The following is an 18,204-nucleotide window of genomic DNA, read 5'->3' as shown; positions in this document are numbered from 1 at the left end:
TAGCACACATTAGACGTATGTCTAGGCTTCCCACAAATTTGGCAGTGAGGTCGGGAATGGTGATTGATGAGAGGACTAATTGGGCGCCCATGGAGCGGGAGATTTACCCAAAAAAAAACCAGGCTAGGTAGCTGGGACAAAATGAGGTCATGGGGAGGTAGGAAAAGTGTTGGTAGAAATCAGAGAGGGAAAAGTGGACCGAGATTTAGAGGGAGGGAAATTCATCTTGGAAAGATTGGCTTGAAGGGAGTTCAATGTATCAACAACATTGTTTTGTTCCAAACGAGAATCATAGCTAAGCAAGAGATTGTAAAGTTCCTCCATATGAGGGCGGTTAACTTGATTGTTGAGAGAAGTAACAAAAGCATTATAGTCACGACCTAGTCCACCAAGAAAATACACCAATTGATCCTTGTAAGAGACATTTTCACCCATAGCAACAAGTGTAATACGAAGATATTTAATCTTACGAATATATTATGTAGCAGTGAGCCCATCATTTTTTGGATTTTATAGTTTACCTCGTAGTTCAATAATCCTAGCATTGGAAGCAACATAATAGATATCAAGAAGTGAATCCCATATCTCCTTAGATCTATTATACCCTGCGATTTGGCCAAGCATATTTTCAGAAAGAGATGCATAAAACCAACTCATAATCAGCCAATTATACTTTTCCCAAGTAGAGAATTCAGGATTGATCAAGCTCTTGTTGAGTGGGATTGGAGAAGTGTGAGGACACACCCGAGTACCATTGAGAAAGTCATCTAGTCCATTGGCCATCACATATTTAGGAGCTAATTTTTCCATACTAAGAAATTGTTTTCGTCAAGTTTGACTATAAGAGGTTAAGACATGCATAGAGGGTAAGGTAGGACAAGGGGAGGAAGTAGCATTGGGTAGTAGAGGAGGAGAAGAGGAGCTGGGAAGCAGACTGGAAGTGGGAGGGATTGAAATGATTTGTATATCATGGTAAAAAGAAGGAAATAGAGAAAGAAGAAGAAGGGTTAAAAATATTGGGACCCGAAATGAATACAGCTAATAAAAGAATAAAACTTAGCTACGTGTCATTTATACAATAGTCAAAGAATGAATACAATTAGCAGAAATATTAATACTAAACTAATAGGAAAATACACTTGAATAAAACTAATAGCTACGTGTGTTCTGCACATATCATTATTCAATTAATAATTATAATTTTTCTTAAGCAATTCTGAAAAAATGTAATCACTACTACAAAAATGAGATTTCCCGAAAGTTTTTAACTGTCGCCATTGAGCAACGACGACAGTCGAATAATTGCCGTATTTGCCTATGATGGCATAGGGTAGCTACGCCAACAGTTAAAAACGGTTGCTGTTGCGGGCAACATCGACAATTATTAAATGTCGTTGTTGTTGGCAACACCAAAAGTTATTAGGTGTCACTATTGCTGGCAAAGCCGACAGTTAAAAACTGTCGCAGTTGTGGGGCAACACCGACAATTATTATGTGTCGTTGTTGCTGGTGCCGACAGTTATTAGGTGTCGCCGTTGCTTGCAAAAAAAATTAATTTTTAAACAAATTATTTATTTTTATTTCAAATTAAAAATTATGATTTAAATGAAACATTTATATACAAACCTAAAAAATTATAGATTAACATAACAAAACTTATACAAAGTATTTACAAACCTAATCAAACAAATTTTGTAACAAATATAACACTACTACTTGACTCAAAAATCATATAGTCTTGTCTATAAACATAATCGGCTTGACCTTAAAAAATATATAACTAGATTTACAAAGTAAATAATTAACCACTCAAAAAAGAATCATTTACTCTAATAAATATTACAAATAAAATAAAATACTAAATTCATTTTCAAACCACATATCTTTGAAACCAAATTAACACCTTCTGGAATGAAACCAAGTTTAACAAAGTCTTTGACAATGGCTCCATAATCACGATGTATAAGATGAGCAATTGCTTCAATCATTCCATACTTCTGATCGTCCATTAATTTTGTGACAAGTCCTATTATAGGCAAATCAAATATATCATAAATAAGTCTTCTGAATAGAATAAAGCATTAAACAACTCGATATAACATTCTTTGATCATAAAAAGAAGAATACATCAAGCACTCAACAAGAGTTATCAGAGACACATTTTTCAGTCTTGTATATTTGCAACTAAGTTTTTTTTTTTTTTTTTTTTTACAGTTGAGACAAACTTTTGATAATGCATTGAAGCAGAATAGAATTGTACTCTATCAAATCTGAAAATAGATATTAAGATATTAAAGACATTAAACCATTGCTGCATTATAAAGCACAATGTTAATGGGTTATGAGTGTCTTGTAGTAAAGAATGCATGCCTTTTGCTAGTTTTCTAACATTTATAATCATTATAAAGAAGTGGGTGCCTAATGTCTTGTTTTCATAGACTCAAGCTGTTTAAAGTTTTCAGATGCGCTCAGAAAAACTAAAAAGGGCTTACAAAATAGCATGGATGAAAAGGAAAGAAAGAATTGTTTTTACAACAATTCTCTGTTATCATTGACTTTTAAATAGATAAATATAAACTACGGATACATTCTACATTTCTTTTAAGAATAAATAAAATAAAAGTCTATCATTAGTAAACATGTCTTATTCATCAAATTATTATCAGCGCCTATTTTTCAGAAAATTAAACTTTCACATAACTAAACATTTGTTCAGCACGCTAGAAGTTAGCTCCTGGTGAAATGTAGTTTGATAATCATAGCATCAAACAAAACTTACAGCTTCAGAATAAACAAGAATTCAGGTACAAAAAAGGAAAGGTTATCAAAGTCACATGTGGAAGGTCCTTTTTCATCATTTCAGCAAAACACGTTCCATTTTCACCCTCATTAACATAATCTAGCTCCTCAAAGAAACAGGCTGCCCAATCATCAACTAGTCCAACAACATCTAAAGAGATCTCAAATGAATTAACAGAAAGAATGGAGATTGGGAGGAAATAATCTTTTATTAACACTATGTTCACCCCTTTGAAAGCAAATATTTGAAGGAGCAGATTAATACTAACCATTACATGAGAAAACTACGTGGGGAAACTTGCGAAGAACCAGTCCCAAATTTCGTATGACGAATAAATCAACTGTTACTGTCTTAAGAACAAAGGGCCTTCGCACTGTAACAGCAACCAAATCACCATTTTCTTTCAAATATCATTGTTGATGCGGTTCTTCGCCAACAGATAATTAAAAGAATAAAGAGTGAGATTAGTGCTCAGTGATGAACCGTAACAGATGAATGATCTTACAATAAAATGGTGACACGAATACTTTTTTTAGGTGGTTCAAAGGTTAAAATCCTTCTAGTCCACCAGCTAATATTATTGCTATCTTTCTGATATTCTTTACAGGGTATTTCTTTACATAATCGAATCCAACCCCTTGCAACTCCCAGGGTCTCCATATTTATAGGGAGAGGGCACCTGGGGGTTTGTAAGGGGGGTCATCCCGTGACCTTCTCACCCATCATGTCACTTCTGTGACATTCATGATTAATTCCTAAAACCTGACAATGAAGTGTGGTCTAGTCAATAGGTAAGGGGGATAATGGGCCGCACGGCCCAACCCAGTCGTGGGTGCCTGAACACGCACGTTTATGCTGCATGTCCGAAAATTTAGGGATATATCAGACACGTGATGTCTGATATATACACGTTTACATTGCGTGGTTGACTTTATAAAGGGGTCAGAGGTGCCACCTCGAGCTGGATGTCTTCTTAGCCCGCGGTGTCCATACTTCTGACTCGACTCCTTAGTAACCTTAGTAAGCCTTTGGTTACCTCGAGCTAAAGAGGTGGGACCTAGTAACAGCAGCTCCGGATACGTGGCATCCCCGTGGCTGAGATAATTATGCCATTTCTCAGCTCGCTAATAGCCCGTGGATAATTAGGGCGTACATTTTCCCCCCAAGCCTCTGCTCGTGGCACATGACGTCACCTGGGGCCACAGTGAGGGCTTTTAGGCTTCTTTACGGACTCTTCACATTCCGCCCATTATGCAGGCATCGAGTATGTGGAGCCTCGTGGTTGGTGACGGTACGTCTTTCGAGAACCGCATTAAATGGCCTAGCCTATACCCGGCCGTCGTTTCGCCTTTTGAGTAGTGATCCTCGTATCCTACATCAAGGCAATCCAACGGCCCTCCTCATTTGGCCTCTTACGTATATAAAAGGGGTGGGCACCCTTCGCATGGGCCACCCGTTTATTTGAAAGTTTTCTCATTTCTTCATCTTCTCAGTCTCAAAAAACCCTCTCTTTCTTCCAGTTACTGTTCCCATCGTTCCAGAAGTTCAGGCACGAGAGCTCCTTTGAGGCTTTGGCACCAGCAATTTCAGCAGGACTCCAACCCAGACGACCCTTTCAGCCTCATCACAGCAAAACATTCTGTAAGTCCTCCGCTTGTGCATGCTTTAAATTTCTTCTTCACTGTTGCTTAGGTAAATTGTTTCTGTAGCTGCATGCAGTATTTTGCTGGTTTTTTTTGGGTATGATAGGCATAGGTTTTTATTCTAGTGCATCGACCGTAGAAAAAACCATTTAGGAGTACGACTCAAAGGGTACACTTTCTGGGGAAATTTTCTGGGTAGAATTTTTGTATGCCTGTTTGAAATAACCAGCTTTTAGGATGCAAAACCAGGTAGCTTAGGGGACACGCTTCACAGGCAGTTTTGTACTATTTGCCTACTGAAACTTTCCTTCCAATGAAAACTTTTACCCTGACCCTCCTGACACACGGATTCCGAGTAATCAGGGATCCATTGGGAGCACAGGAACGTGTTCATAGAACCGCATGGTCTCACTCTCCACGGGCTGAGATTACTTCAGCTCGTGTAAAGTAAACACTTCGCGTTAGATTCTTTCTTATGCTCAGGTCGCCCTTTCTAAATTTTCTTCTTTTGTTCGTTAAGCGACCAGATGGGACCAAAGAACAACGCCCCCAGGAAGACTGCTGGCAGCTCATCTTCTCAGCAAGCCAAAGGAAAGGAGGTGGTCACAAACTCTCCAATCCCCATTTTCGGTCCAGCCATGGAGCAGGAGCTCGAGGTGGGGCCCGACGCCTTCTTCAAGGCCTAGAGGATCGTCTCGAAGGTCAACGCCCAGGGGAAAGTGAATAAGATATTCCTTTCCCACAACATCGAGATTGGGAGGGGCGCCCTAGACGCCCGACCTCCCCTTGAAGGTGAGCGGAGCTGTGCGCCGCTCGATGAGGAGTATGCCGCTTGGAGCGACGAGCACCTCAAGGCTGGGGCCTTCCTTCCGTTGGACCAGTACTTCGCGGATTTTCTTAATTACGTGAAGCTGGCTCCTTTTCAACATCTCCCTAACTCATATCGCTTGTTAGCAGGGCTGAAATACCTATTCTTGAAGCAGGAATGGGAGGTCCCCACACTGGCGGACATCCTCTACTTCTTTTGCCTCAAGGCCAGCCCGGAGTAGCGGGGGCGAGGCGAGGGATTCTACTATCTGACCCGTTTTCCAAACACAGCTGCGGTCATTGAGCTACCTTGCCACCCCAACAACTTTAAAGACTAGTTCTTTAGGTCCAAGGGGTTTCGCAACTGCGAACACCACTATTTCAACCGCCCTCGTAAGTATCTTTTACCCTTAGCTCGTAAGTTGATTACTGATTAGCTTCTTTTATTAGTTCCTGACTTAGAAACCATCATGCAGCCATTTTCGCGAGGACAGCCAAGTCCGTGACCCTCGGGGATCAATACGAGACATTGGCGGGGCTGCCCCAAGCGAAAAGGACTATCGCCAGCTCGTGTCCGACGAGACGATGCTGGTGTGCAAGCTAATCTCTCCAGGCCAGACTTTGGCCTTGAGGAGACCACGGGGTCTCACTCCAGCTCGTGAAATGGCGCCCATCCCTGAGGAGGAGGCCGTGGGAGAGGAAGAGGATTAGGTGCCCCTCGTGTGGCGTAAGCAGGCGTTGGAGGTCACCTAAGAAGCAAATGTGGAGAGGGCCCAGTCCGGGGCAGCAGCCGGCCCCTCCGTCCAAGGTAATCCTTATCTGTTTAGGGATTTAGATAGGGTCACCACAGACCTTCGGCTACCTAGGTTCAATCCCAGCCAGCTCGTTCATCGCCATCGAAATGACCCAGACTGTGATATAACCTTACTCCAATGCGTCGACCAGCTCGTGCTGGGGTATGACATGAGCCGCCCTAGGGGTACTGTAGTCGTAGATAATACCCTAGCTTTTAGGTCGGCTTTTTTTGAGGAGTACGGGACCAACCTTTGGTTGTGGCCTTCCCTCTGGGAGGGTGTAGTAGCTCCGGGTCTTAGGCAGTAAGTAGAAGAGTCTAGTCCCGAGCCAGATTCGGACCCAGAGCCTCTTCCAGCCCACGAAGTCGTTATCTTAGACTCCCCTGCTGCAGCTCCGGGGCCAGTGGTCGTGACTATAGATTCCTCCTCTAGCTCAGAGGGTAGGATCCCTTCCAATACATACTTGAGCTTTGTTTTTCCCTTTTATTTTTGTTGTTTTGCATAAATATTTCTACATGTATATTAATGTTGTCTTTGCTTCTACAGAGGAGATGTCTCAACCCAGGAGCAATGATTTGCGAGCTATGTTCCCTGGAGGGAACCCTTCCTCCGGGGCCTCCAGACCCATGGTGAAAAATCTCAGGCTGGCGAAGAAAGCCATCGAGACAACCTCCAAGTCCCCTGCAAAGGGGAAAAACCAAACCCCGGCTGCTCAGGAAAAAGTGCCTTTACCCCCTCCTGCATTGGAGAAGATGCCCCCACCTCCTCCGCGAGCTCCTGCCTCTGTTCGGGAAATGGAGGTGCCCCCCGGGACCTTGTCGACCACAACTCCCGAGGTACGCGTCCCGGTGAATCCCCGGGCCTTGGAGAAGATCCCCGACGTCTTTCGGGGGACGGTCTATGAGACGGCGAGCTACACCGTGGACCACTATTACAATGTCGCCGAGAGGGACCTGTGGGCGATCGAGACAAGGAGCCCGGAGAACGTGATGGAGTCTTCCCTGGGGATGGCTCTCACGGTAATTTGGCCTTGCCATTTGTATTCCTTGCTCGTATGCATCGCATGTTTGTTGTTTTTTTTAAGGCAGTTGCCTTATTATCTTTTGGTCTTGCAAGGTGCCTTGGCTCTCCACCAGAGCATATCCCGATCTAGGGCTAGGCTCGAGGACATGAGGGGCGAGCATCAGACTGCTTTGGCCGCCCTTAAGACTGCTCAAAAGCAGGAACAGGATGCCAAGGATGCCTTGGCAACCGTGCAGGCTGAGCTGGACACATCTCGACCTAAGCTGCAGGAGGCCGAGGCTACCAAGGCTGCCCTAGCCACTGCAAGGACTGAGCTCGAGGAGGCCAGGGCTGTTCGGGCCGCACGGGACGCTGTGAAAACTAAGGCCGAGGAGGCCAAGGCCGCCCTGGCGGCGGAGAGGGCAGCTTCCAGCTCCTCCATGGAGGCTATGCTGTACCACTGCTGGGTCTTCAACCCGGATGGTGACTTCTCCTTTCTGGGGTTGGACGCATGGGAGTCCTTCCTGGAGAAGTTCAAAGCTCGCCTTCAGCAAGAGGCGCCCTCCGAGACCGGGGGGACTTCCACAGCCGCCGAGCAGGAGGGCAAGGTGGTGACCTCATCGGAGCAGCCTGGCGGGGCCTAGGACTTCTCTTTTCTTTATACCATTCATACATTTTTTTTAACTTTGTATTATGAGGTTTTCTAACCTCGAGACAATTGGTTTTATCGACTTTATTCTTAATTGATTTACATCTTTTTGCCTCTATCTCATTTCTCTTTTAATACTCTTAGTTTTTGTTGGTGTTGTCATTGACTTTTTATGTTTTTCTAGGAGAAAACATGCTAATCAATTTTGAACCAAGTTCTAAGACAAGTGCTGGTTGTATCCTGGACATTAATTTAAAAACTTAGTTCGTGTTCATTTTTTATTAATATCTCGTGCTTTTTAAGAAAAACACCGATCAATCAATTTGAATTAACTTCTAAGTTTTAGGACCTGGTTACATCCAGGACGTTAATTTGAAAACTTAGTTCGCGTTAATTCTTTATTAATGTCTTGTGCTTTTAAGAAAAACACCGATAAATCAATTTGAATTAACTTCCAAGCTTTAGGACCTGGTTACATCCAGGACATTAATTTGAAAACTTAGTTCGCGTTAATCCTTTATCAATATCTCGTGCTTTTTAAGAAAAACATCGACCAATCGATTTGAATTAACTTCTAAGTCTTTAAGGTGACCTGGCTGTATCCAGGCACCATATGCCCCCCAAGTAATTAGGAAAGGGTCTTTCGTGGTTACTTGAGATTACATCCACAAATATACACAATAATGAAAAAGAATTAATTCTCATTGCTTAATAAACAAAAGATGGCCTTTCTGATTAAGCCTTACGAGGGTATCACTGATAATATTTCTTCAGATGGATTTATTTCCAAGTTCATGGGACTGCTTCTCCATTAATCTGAGATAACTTGTAGGTTCCTTCCTTTATGACCTCGATTATTTGATATGGCCCTTCCCATTTCGGTCCCAATACTCCGTCTTTGGGATCTTTACTGGCTAAGAAGACTCTCCTAAGGACCAGGTCGCCAATGCTAAAGGCACGTTTTCTGACCTTTGAGTTGAAATAACGAGTGATCTTTTACTGATAATGCGCGAGTTGGAGCTGTGAATCTTCTCGTCTTTCATCAATCAGGTCGAGGGACGCGCATAGCAATTTGTGATTGCGGTCCTTGTCATATGCCTGGACTCTATGCGAGGCTACCTTTACCTTGACAGGAAGGACTGCCTCACTCCCGAAAGCCAGGGAGAAAGGAGTATGACCTGTCGAAGTTCGATGCGAGGTCCGGTATGCCCACAGTACATGGGGGAGCTGTTCTGGCCAGACTCCCTTGGCTTCGTCCAGTTTCTTCTTAAGGCTCGCCTTTAGCGTCTTATTGACAGCCTCGACCTGCCCATTTGCCTGGGGATAGGCCACGGAGGAGAAGTTTTTAACAATGTCGTGCCTCTCACAGAATTCGGTGAAGAGGTCACTGTCGAACTGCATTCCATTCTCTGATACAATCTTCTTTGGCACCCCAACCGACAGATAATGCTTTTGACCATGAAGTCGATGACTCTCTTTGAAGTGATTGTTGCCAAGGGTTCTGCCTCTGCCCACTTGGTGAAGTAGTCGATAGCCACCACTGCATAATGAACCCCTCCCTTTCCAGTAGAGAGGGGGCCAACCAAGTCGATTCCCCAGACCGAGAATGGCCACGGGGACGAGATCATCTTCGGCTCGACTGGGGGAGCTCGGGTAACGATGGCGAATCGCTGCACTTGTCACATTTTTTTACGTAAGAGATCGAGTCCTTCGATAGAGTGGGCCAGTAATATCCTTGCCTTAAGACCTACAGGGCCAAGCTTTTCCCCCCAGTGTGGTCTCTGCAAAAACCCTCATGCACTTCTTGTAAGATGGTCTTCGCTTGGCCTAGCAGAACACATCCTAGGAGGGGTAGAGAGTGCCCACGCCGGTATAGCATCCCATCTACCACTGTATACCTTGGAGCTTGGTAAAGTACCCGCCTTGCGTCATTACGTTCTTCAAGTAACTTTCCTTCGGTGAGATATTCGAAGATGGGGGTCATCCAGGTCGGTCTGGCGTCGATCATCTCAACCTCCGCCCCGACTTCTTCTATGCTTGGTTTCTCCAAGAACTCTACCGGTACTAACCCCAAAGTCTCCATCTCCCCGGAGGTAGCGACCTTTGCGAGGGCGTCCGCATTGGCGTTCTGCTCCCGAGGTATCTGCTCGATTGAGCCCCATTCAAATGCAGACAGCTCGACTTTTACCTTAGTCAGGTAAGCAGCCATCTTGGTTCCCCGTGCTTGGTATTCACCTAGCACTTGGTTTACCACGAGCTGGGAATCGCTGAAACACTAAACGGCGCTGGCCTTCAGCTCCTGGACCACCCTTAGCCCGGCCAGTAAAGCTTCGTATTCAGCCTCGTTGTTGGATGCCTTGAATCTGAATCTCAACACCGAGTGGAATCTATGTCCTTCTGGGGATATCAAAATGATTCCGGCCCCTGAGCCGTTCTCGTTAGATGAGCCATCTACGAAGACCTTCCATGAGGCCTAGACTGAGGTGGCCTAGGGTGAACCTTCCACAGGATCTTCTCGGAATCCTGTGCATTCCGCCACAAAATTAGCCAGGGTTTGGGTTTTTCTTGCAGTTCGCGGAGTGTACAAAATCTTGAACTGGCTGAGCTCAATAACTCACTTCAACAGACGTCCCGATGCTTCAGGTTTTTGCAAAACCTGCCTTAAAGGTTGATCGGTTACGACATGTATTGAGTGGGACTGGAAATACAGTCTGAGCTTTCGGGAGGCCGTGATGAGACAGAAATCCATCTTTTCCATCAACGGATATCAGGACTCAGCTCCGAGAAGCCTCCCGCTAGTGTAATAGACTGGTTTTTGAACCCGGTCTTCTTCTCGAACCAATACGACACTAGCTGCATCTTCTGTGACAGCTAGGTAAAGGAAAAAAGGCTATCCTACTGTTGGTTTGGACAATATGGGCAGCTCGGCTAGATGTGCTTTCAGGTCGAGGAAGGCACGTTCGCACTCCTCTATCCATTCGATCTTCTTATTCCCCCGGAGCAGGTTGTTGAATGGCAGGCACTTGTCGGTGGATTTAGAAATAAACTGATTGAGGGCTGCCACCCTTCCTGTCAGGCCTTGAAAGTCCTTTCGCGACCGAGGTGAGGGCAGCTTGAGCAACAACCTGATCTTATTGGGGTTCACCTCGATTCCTCTAGTGTTGACAATGAAACCCAGGAATTTTCCAGATGCGACCCCGAAAGTGCACTTCTGCGGGTTAAGCCTCATGCCATATTCTCTCAGTATCTTGAAGCATTCTCTCAGGTCGGAAACATGGTTATCGACAGTTTTCGACTTGACCAGCATGTCGTCAACGTACACTTCCATGTTCTTCCCGATCTGGTTGGCAAACATCCTGTTTACCAATCTCTGGTATGTAGCCCCGGCCTTCTTCAGCCCGAACGGCATGACCTTGTAACAATAGACGTTAGTTGGGGTCATGAAGCTAGTGTGTTCCTGGTCAGCTGGATTCACGGCGATCTGATTATAGCTCGAGTACGCATCCATAAAGGACATGAGCTCGTGCCCCGCTGTGGCGTCTACCAATTGGTTGATCCTCGGCAAGGGGAAACAGTCTTTGGGGCAAGCTTTGTTCAAATCGGAGAAGTCGATGCAGGTCCGCCATTTCCCGTTGGGCTTCGGGACCAACACAGGATTGGCGACCCAAACCAGGAACTTAGCTTCGCGGATAAAGCCGTACTTTTTGAGCCGGGCTACTTCCTCTTCTAGGGCTTCAGCTCAGGTTGTTCCCAGGCGCCTCTGTTTCTGGGACTTTGTAGGCACGCTCTTATCCAAATGGAGGGTGTGCATGATGACACTCGAACTGATTCCCACCATGTCCTCATGAGACCATGCGAACACGTCCAGGCTCTCCTGCAAGAACTTAATCAGCTCTGCCTTCCTCTCGCCACATAGGTTTTTCCCGAGCTTTACCATCCGTGACGGATTCTGTGGATCGATATTTACCTCCTCGAGCTCTTCGATAGCTTGGAGCTCGAATTTATCCTCGCCTATTCTGGGGTCAATATCATCACTTAAGACGATATTTTCCCCTTCGGCACTTTGAGGTTTTTCAATCTCAGGATTAGGCAAAGGTTCCTGAGATTCCTCCTTTTCATCTTGGACAGTCATCATTAACTGCCCGGGTTTTAACTTTCCCTTCATGGAAATGTTGTAGCATTCCCTGGCAGCAAGTTGATCGCCACGGACCGTGCATATCCCCGTTGAAGAGGGGAATTTTAGCGCGAGGTGGCAGATGGAGGTAACGGCTTCAAACGCTATAAGTATAGGTCGACCCAAAATAGCATTATATGCGGCGGGACAATCGATGACCAGAAACTCGAGGAGTTTCAAGACTGTCCGAGGTCCCTCTCCCAAGGTGATCACTAGCTCGATCGTTCCTATTGCCGCCGATCCTTCTCCAGAGAATTCGTAAAGCATCATGGAGGTTGCTTTCAACTCAGTGACAGACAAACCCATCTTCTCCAACGTTGACCGGAACAGTAAGTTTACCGAGCTCCCATTATCGACCAGCACTCTCCTAACCCTCCGATTAGCGAGCTGTACTGCTATGACTAGAGGGTCGTTATGAGAGAACTGGACGTGGCTGGCATCTTCTTCAGTAAATATGATTGGTTGCCTCTCCAATCGTTACTGCTTTGGAAGATGCTGCTCAGGGACTAACTCCACTCCATTATTAGTCTTAAGTTCGTTGACGTACCTCTTTTGGGCACCTCTGCTCGTGCCAGCCAGATGGGGACATCCAGAGATCGTGGAGATCTCTCCTCCTATCACGGGAGGAGGGACGTCCTGGTCTACCCGAGACCCAGGCTGACTGACCGGGACTTCTGGAGCTGGATGTCCTGCGGGAACTCTATTCTGCGCATACTGAGCCAAGGGTCCGGCTCTGATGGGAGTTTCGATCTCATCCTTCAGGTGTCTACAGTCATCGGTATTGTGCCCAATGTCGTTATGGAACCGAAAAAACTTGGACGGGTCTCGCTTACCTTCTGGTGCTTTAGCGGCTCCGGCTTCTTCCAGGGGAGGCGAGCAGAATTTGCTAGGAAGATGCTCTCCCTAGAGTGGGTGAGCTCGGTATAAGTCGCGTGTACCGACCTAAATTTTTCTGCGGACTTGTTCTTCTTTGGGCCGTGCTGGTTGCCCTCGCCGCTCCCCTTTCTCTTGCCTCCACCAAACTGGTTATTCTGTGTAACGGTCTCAGTCGCTGTCGCGACCTCCGTTCCCACTCCAGCGGGCTGTTCAAGGACCTGGCTGGTTCCTGCGGCTGAGGCTTGCGCCTCCTCCAGGTTAATCCATCCCTGGGCCCTATTTAGGAATTCATTTACTGTGCTGACTCCCTTCCTTTGTATCTCCTTTCAGAGTCCCCCTCCGACAAGGATCCCAGTTCTCAAAGCCATGAGCTTGGAGCAATCATCTGCGTCTCTGGCCCGAGCAGCAACGTTCACGAATCTGCTTAGGTAAGCCTTCAGAGGCTCGTTGGGTTGCTGCCTTACGTTTGCTAGGGTGTCAGCCTTGACGCGGGCAGCCTAGGAAGCTCGGAATGCTCTTTTGAAGTCAGTAGAGAAAGTTTTCCACGAGCTGATTGACTGTTTCTTACTCTGTTTGAACCATTGTCTAGCCGGCCCAGTCAAGGTGGATGGAAATATTAAACACCTCAGCTCGGGGCCAATGTTGGGGCCATCATCAGGGTATTAAACATAGCTAGATGATCTGACGGATCCCCGTCTCCGTTGAATTTGGACAAGTGCGACATACGGAAACCAGGTGGATACGCCGTTGCTGCTATGCTGGGGGCGAAGAGCTCGAGTTCGTCCCCTGAATCATATTCATCTTTTTCTTTTTCCGATAGGAGCTTCCTCATCAGCTCCTCCATTTGAGCCAGACATTCAAGGGTTTTGTCCTGATTTCCTTGGTTGTTCCGGGGCTGTTCTACAGCTCTGGATCCATTGTATGTGTTTGGCGGGTTATTGTCCCTCCTATCTTGAGATAGGTTATATGGGACGTTCCCACTGTACCTCGGATAGGTCTTCTTTTTGGCGAGCACGGCTGCCATTTCCCACCGGGTTTCCCCTTTGAGAGTTTAGACGATCTTGGAGGTCGTCCCTCGGGGTGGCTTGAGGACTTTGCACCGAGCTCAAGCGTTGGCGCAGGTCTTCGCCAAAGAGGTCACTTCGACGGCTTTCGGTCCAATAGCTCCCATTTGAGAAGCTCGGAGCCCGCCTCTGGGGATGAGGATCCGAGACTTCTCTAGGCGCCCGGCTACGATGGGAAGGTCTGACGGAAGGTGGATTTCTCCTACTGCTCCCATGAGTCAGAATATCTCGGACTGGCTGAGGAGGAGACGGGTATCTAATCGGTGAAGGAGGATGTCTAACCGGAGATGCAATTCTAGTCCTGTCAGGGCGGATCAGGTTAGGTCGGGGCTGCTCCACTCTACCCTCCGCCGGGTCTTGTGCTTGGCGGTCTGAGCGAGGCGCAGGACGGCTGGCCGGGGCGGGCTGTCGCTGTGAGCTCTCCCCAGATCTCCTTCGCGAACTCCCTCGAGCCCTCTTGGGCGCACTCGAGGGCGGAAGTGAGCTGGGAGTTGAGGTCCAGACCGATCGGCTATACTGTTGCTCGGCCTTGGGTGGTTCCTCAAAAGTGGTTTCCCAGTGGTGCGATGTAGGAATAGAGTTTGATGTCGGGGGTCTGAACGACCGGCTAGGCCTGGACCGGCTACCCCGGCGGGACTTATGAGTCTCGCCTTGCCTCTTTCTGACGTTAGCGTCGGTTGTAAAAAGGGGTAGTCGGGCCAACACTTCTTGAATCTGCTGGTTAGCTTTTGCCAACTGAATCCTCAGCTGTGCATTCTCCATTTCCACCACTGTGTAGAAATCTGGGTTTGGATTGGGTGGCCAGGGAGCCGAACTTCCAGTGTCATCTTGGCCTATTGGCTGCTTGCCCAGCCAGTGCTGAACCTCAGGGTTCTGATCATCGGAGATGGCGGCATGATGGGCCTCCTGCCCATCACGTGGGTCCGTCTCGTTACCATGTCTTGAGCGAGTGACCACCATGGTTGGGTATTTGCGATAGCACCAATCTAACAGGCTCTCAATGAAAGCACCAAACTATTGACGCGGTTCTTCGCCAACAGATAATTAAAAGAATAAAGAGTGAGATTAGTGCTCAATGATGAACCGTAACAGATGAATGATCTTACAATAAAATGGTGACACGAATACTTTTTTTAGGTGGTTCAAAGGTTAAAATCATTCTAGTCCACCAGCCAATATTATTGCTATCTTTATGATATTCTTTACAGGGTATTTCTTTACATAATCGAATCCAACCCCTTGCAACTCCCAGGGTCTCCATATTTATAGGGAGAGGGCACCTGGGGGTTTGTAAGGGGGGTTATCCCGTGACCTTCTCACCCATCATGTCACTTCTGTGACATTCATGATTAATTCCTAAAACCTGACAATGAAGTGTGGTCTAGTCAATAGGTAAGGGGGATAATGGGTTGCACGGCCCAACCCAGTCGTGGGTGCCTGAACACGCACGTTTATGTTGCGTGTCCGAGAATTCAGGGATATATCAGACACGTGATGTCTGATATATACACGTTTACATTGCGTGGTTGACTTTATAAAGGGGTCAGAGGTGCCACCTCAAGCTCGTTCCTCGAGCTAGATGTCTTCTTAGCCCGCGGTGTTCATACTTCTGACCCGACTCCTTAGTAACCTTAGTAAGCCTTTGGTTACCTCGAGCTAAAGAGGTGGGACCTGATAACAGCAGCTCCGGGTACGTGGCATCCCCGAGGCTGAGATAATTATGCCATTTCTCAGCTCGCTAATAGCTCGTGGATAATTAGGGCGTACAATCATCAAACAGAAAAATCAACTATAGAAATCAAATGGAGAAAATCATAAACATGAAGAACTTTTATCAGGTATTTGGTATGACTCAATAAATTAAAATAGTGGTGCCACGGAACCAATAAAAACCCGTCAATAGACATTGATCATTCGCTTTGGAAATTATGTAAGAGAAAAAAATAGAAGTTTTAGAATTAAATTTGTAGTGTTAGTTCAAAACAGAAAGACAAAAAAATTCAAATAACACTACCTTATCAGAGATTTTGAAGCTCAGTCATTGCACTTGGTGAAAGTATATCAGAACTAATGCTCAATACTTGGACAAGTTTGATATAAGCTGGACCCAAAGAGGTTACATTTGCTTGTCCACGAATACCTCTCATTAGTATCACCAGTTCTTCGTTTTCTTCCATTTGTGCCCTCACTCTTTTTATTTCCTTCGACACATCCCCAATCCTCTGCCATTTTCAAAGCCAATAAAGTATAAATACTAAATAAAACTGCATAAGCACAAAATCAACTTCTCAAATCATATATATGAGTTATAAGAAGACACATTGGTGATACTGTCAAAGCAAACTAATCAAAGAATGCATTAAAAAAAAGAAATTTGAAATGCTAACCTTCACCATTCCCAATCTCTGAACTCAATCTCTTAACCCAAGCAATCGATTTCCCAGCCTCTGAACCCGTGTGACCGCAAATGATGCCGAAATTTGAAATGGAAACCTTCACCATTTCGGTACCACTATCAAAAACGAGGGGTTGAGTGAACACCATCCCGACCTCGTGCACTATCGTTCACCGAACCTTGACCTCGCACATCGTCAGACCTGCAAAGACGAAAGCAGCGAGACAGATTGTCAAGCCATCGCGCTGTCGAGCCCCGTTGTCGTCTTCGTCGAGCTTTTGGTGCCAGACATCTGTAAGAGTAAAGGGTTAGATACCTAGAGAGAGACCTGAGAGGTTAGACATGTTTTGAGAGATTGATAAATGAAATAAAAAAAAAAACACAAATGTATGCATTGATTTCATATGGCGCCTATTATTTCATTTGCCACCTATAATTTTGTTTTGTTCCAAAATTTTGTCCATGTTTTTTTCTCACATATTTTAATTAACCATTATTAATGAGATTTGTTAAATTTTGTAATACTTTAATGTAATATTTAGTTAAAATTATTTTATTGTTTTGAAAGTTAATTAATACATATTTTTATAATATATATTTACATAATTTAGTTATTTTTTTAATTATGATTCTTGGTTTTTTTTTAATTTTACTTTGGCGATAGTTTATAATTGTCGATATTGGATTTTTATCAACTGTCGGCATTGCAGTCAATAGCGACATTTTATAGCTGTCGGCATTAGCCTTAAATTTACTGTCGCTGTTGGGGTTAATATCGACAATTTTTAACTGTCGGCATTGACATTAAATTAACTGTCGGCGTTGGAGTCAATATCGATAGCTTTATTTCAATATTAAATTACTTTTTTCCTAAATAATTGTTATTAGTTTAAAAAAAATTAATACTATAACATCATAATAAGTATCATTAATGAATTTTTATTTAAATTTTTTTATTATTAAATATATAATAACTAATTGAATTAATAATTAATCCAATAGTGTGCCGACATTATCTTATAAAAAAATTAATATTATTTTAAAGATACATATTTAAAAAAATTATTATTATTATTTTACAATATTTAACCAATCAATAAAACAACTTGTTTTTAACTAATACTAATTTTATAAATATGTTAATTTAACTATATTATTTTTATATCATAACTAATTTAAATTTTAATATAAAATTATTATAAATACAAAAGTTAATAATATGAAAAATTTAGAAACAAAAAAATCTAGTTTTAAAAGTTTTTTAATAAATACATAATTTTTATAAATATATATTTATATAATTGAGTTTGTTTTTAAAATTAAATTATTCATCAATTATATTTATAGATTTTTATTTGAACTTCGGCGACATTATATAAATGTCGGTATTTGACTTTTATTAACTGTCGGCGTTGAGGTCAATAGCGACAATTTTTAAGTGTCGACATTGGTCTCGAATTAACTGTCGGTGTTGGGGTCAACTACAACAGTTTTTAACTGTCGGCATTAGTCTCGAATTATCTGTCGATGTTGAGGACAATAGCGACAGTCAAAAGCAACTGTGACAGTTATTCACTATCGGCGTTGATTTCTATGCCTACAGTTTTTAAGTGTCAGCGTAGAGTTGCGCTAAGCAATTACAACATTTAACAGAGTTAACTGTCGTGGTTGGGTGTCGGAAAAGTCCAATTTTATAATCGTGAATACCTATATTTCAAGAATTTTAAATGATCTCCTTTCAAAAAACAAATGAATGAAACGATCTCTATCTCTATCCATTATTCTTTTAATAAGCCTCAATATTGATAAAGAAGTCTTGGCTGATCGATCAATTCAATCCATGGTTACTATATATATTAATGTGAACATAAAATGCTACAAGTTTTTGAAGATGAACTGATACTTCTATACATACACCAAATATATATTTTATATATATATATTATAGAATTTTAATATGATATGTCCCACCCAAAAACTAATTCCTTCCATGCATTAAA

General features: G+C 44.0%; 1 long non-coding RNA gene across 1 annotated transcript; it reads right to left on the bottom strand.

Annotated features, from left to right (window-relative positions):
* Positions 1-1,716: 1,716 nt before the first annotated feature.
* Positions 1,717-16,582, bottom strand: LOC133831019 (uncharacterized). The gene is made up of 3 exons (XR_009892355.1): positions 16,197-16,582; positions 15,824-16,031; positions 1,717-2,026 (listed from the first exon to the last, which is right to left on the bottom strand). It is a non-coding gene; the product is annotated as an uncharacterized LOC133831019 (long non-coding RNA).
* Between the last annotated feature and the right edge of the window lie 1,622 nt (positions 16,583-18,204).

The sequence above is a fragment of the Humulus lupulus genome, chromosome 4 (genome assembly GCF_963169125.1).
Source record: "Humulus lupulus chromosome 4, drHumLupu1.1, whole genome shotgun sequence".
Taxonomy (NCBI): domain Eukaryota; kingdom Viridiplantae; phylum Streptophyta; class Magnoliopsida; order Rosales; family Cannabaceae; genus Humulus; species Humulus lupulus.
This window is presented reverse-complemented; position numbering and strand designations above follow the sequence as displayed.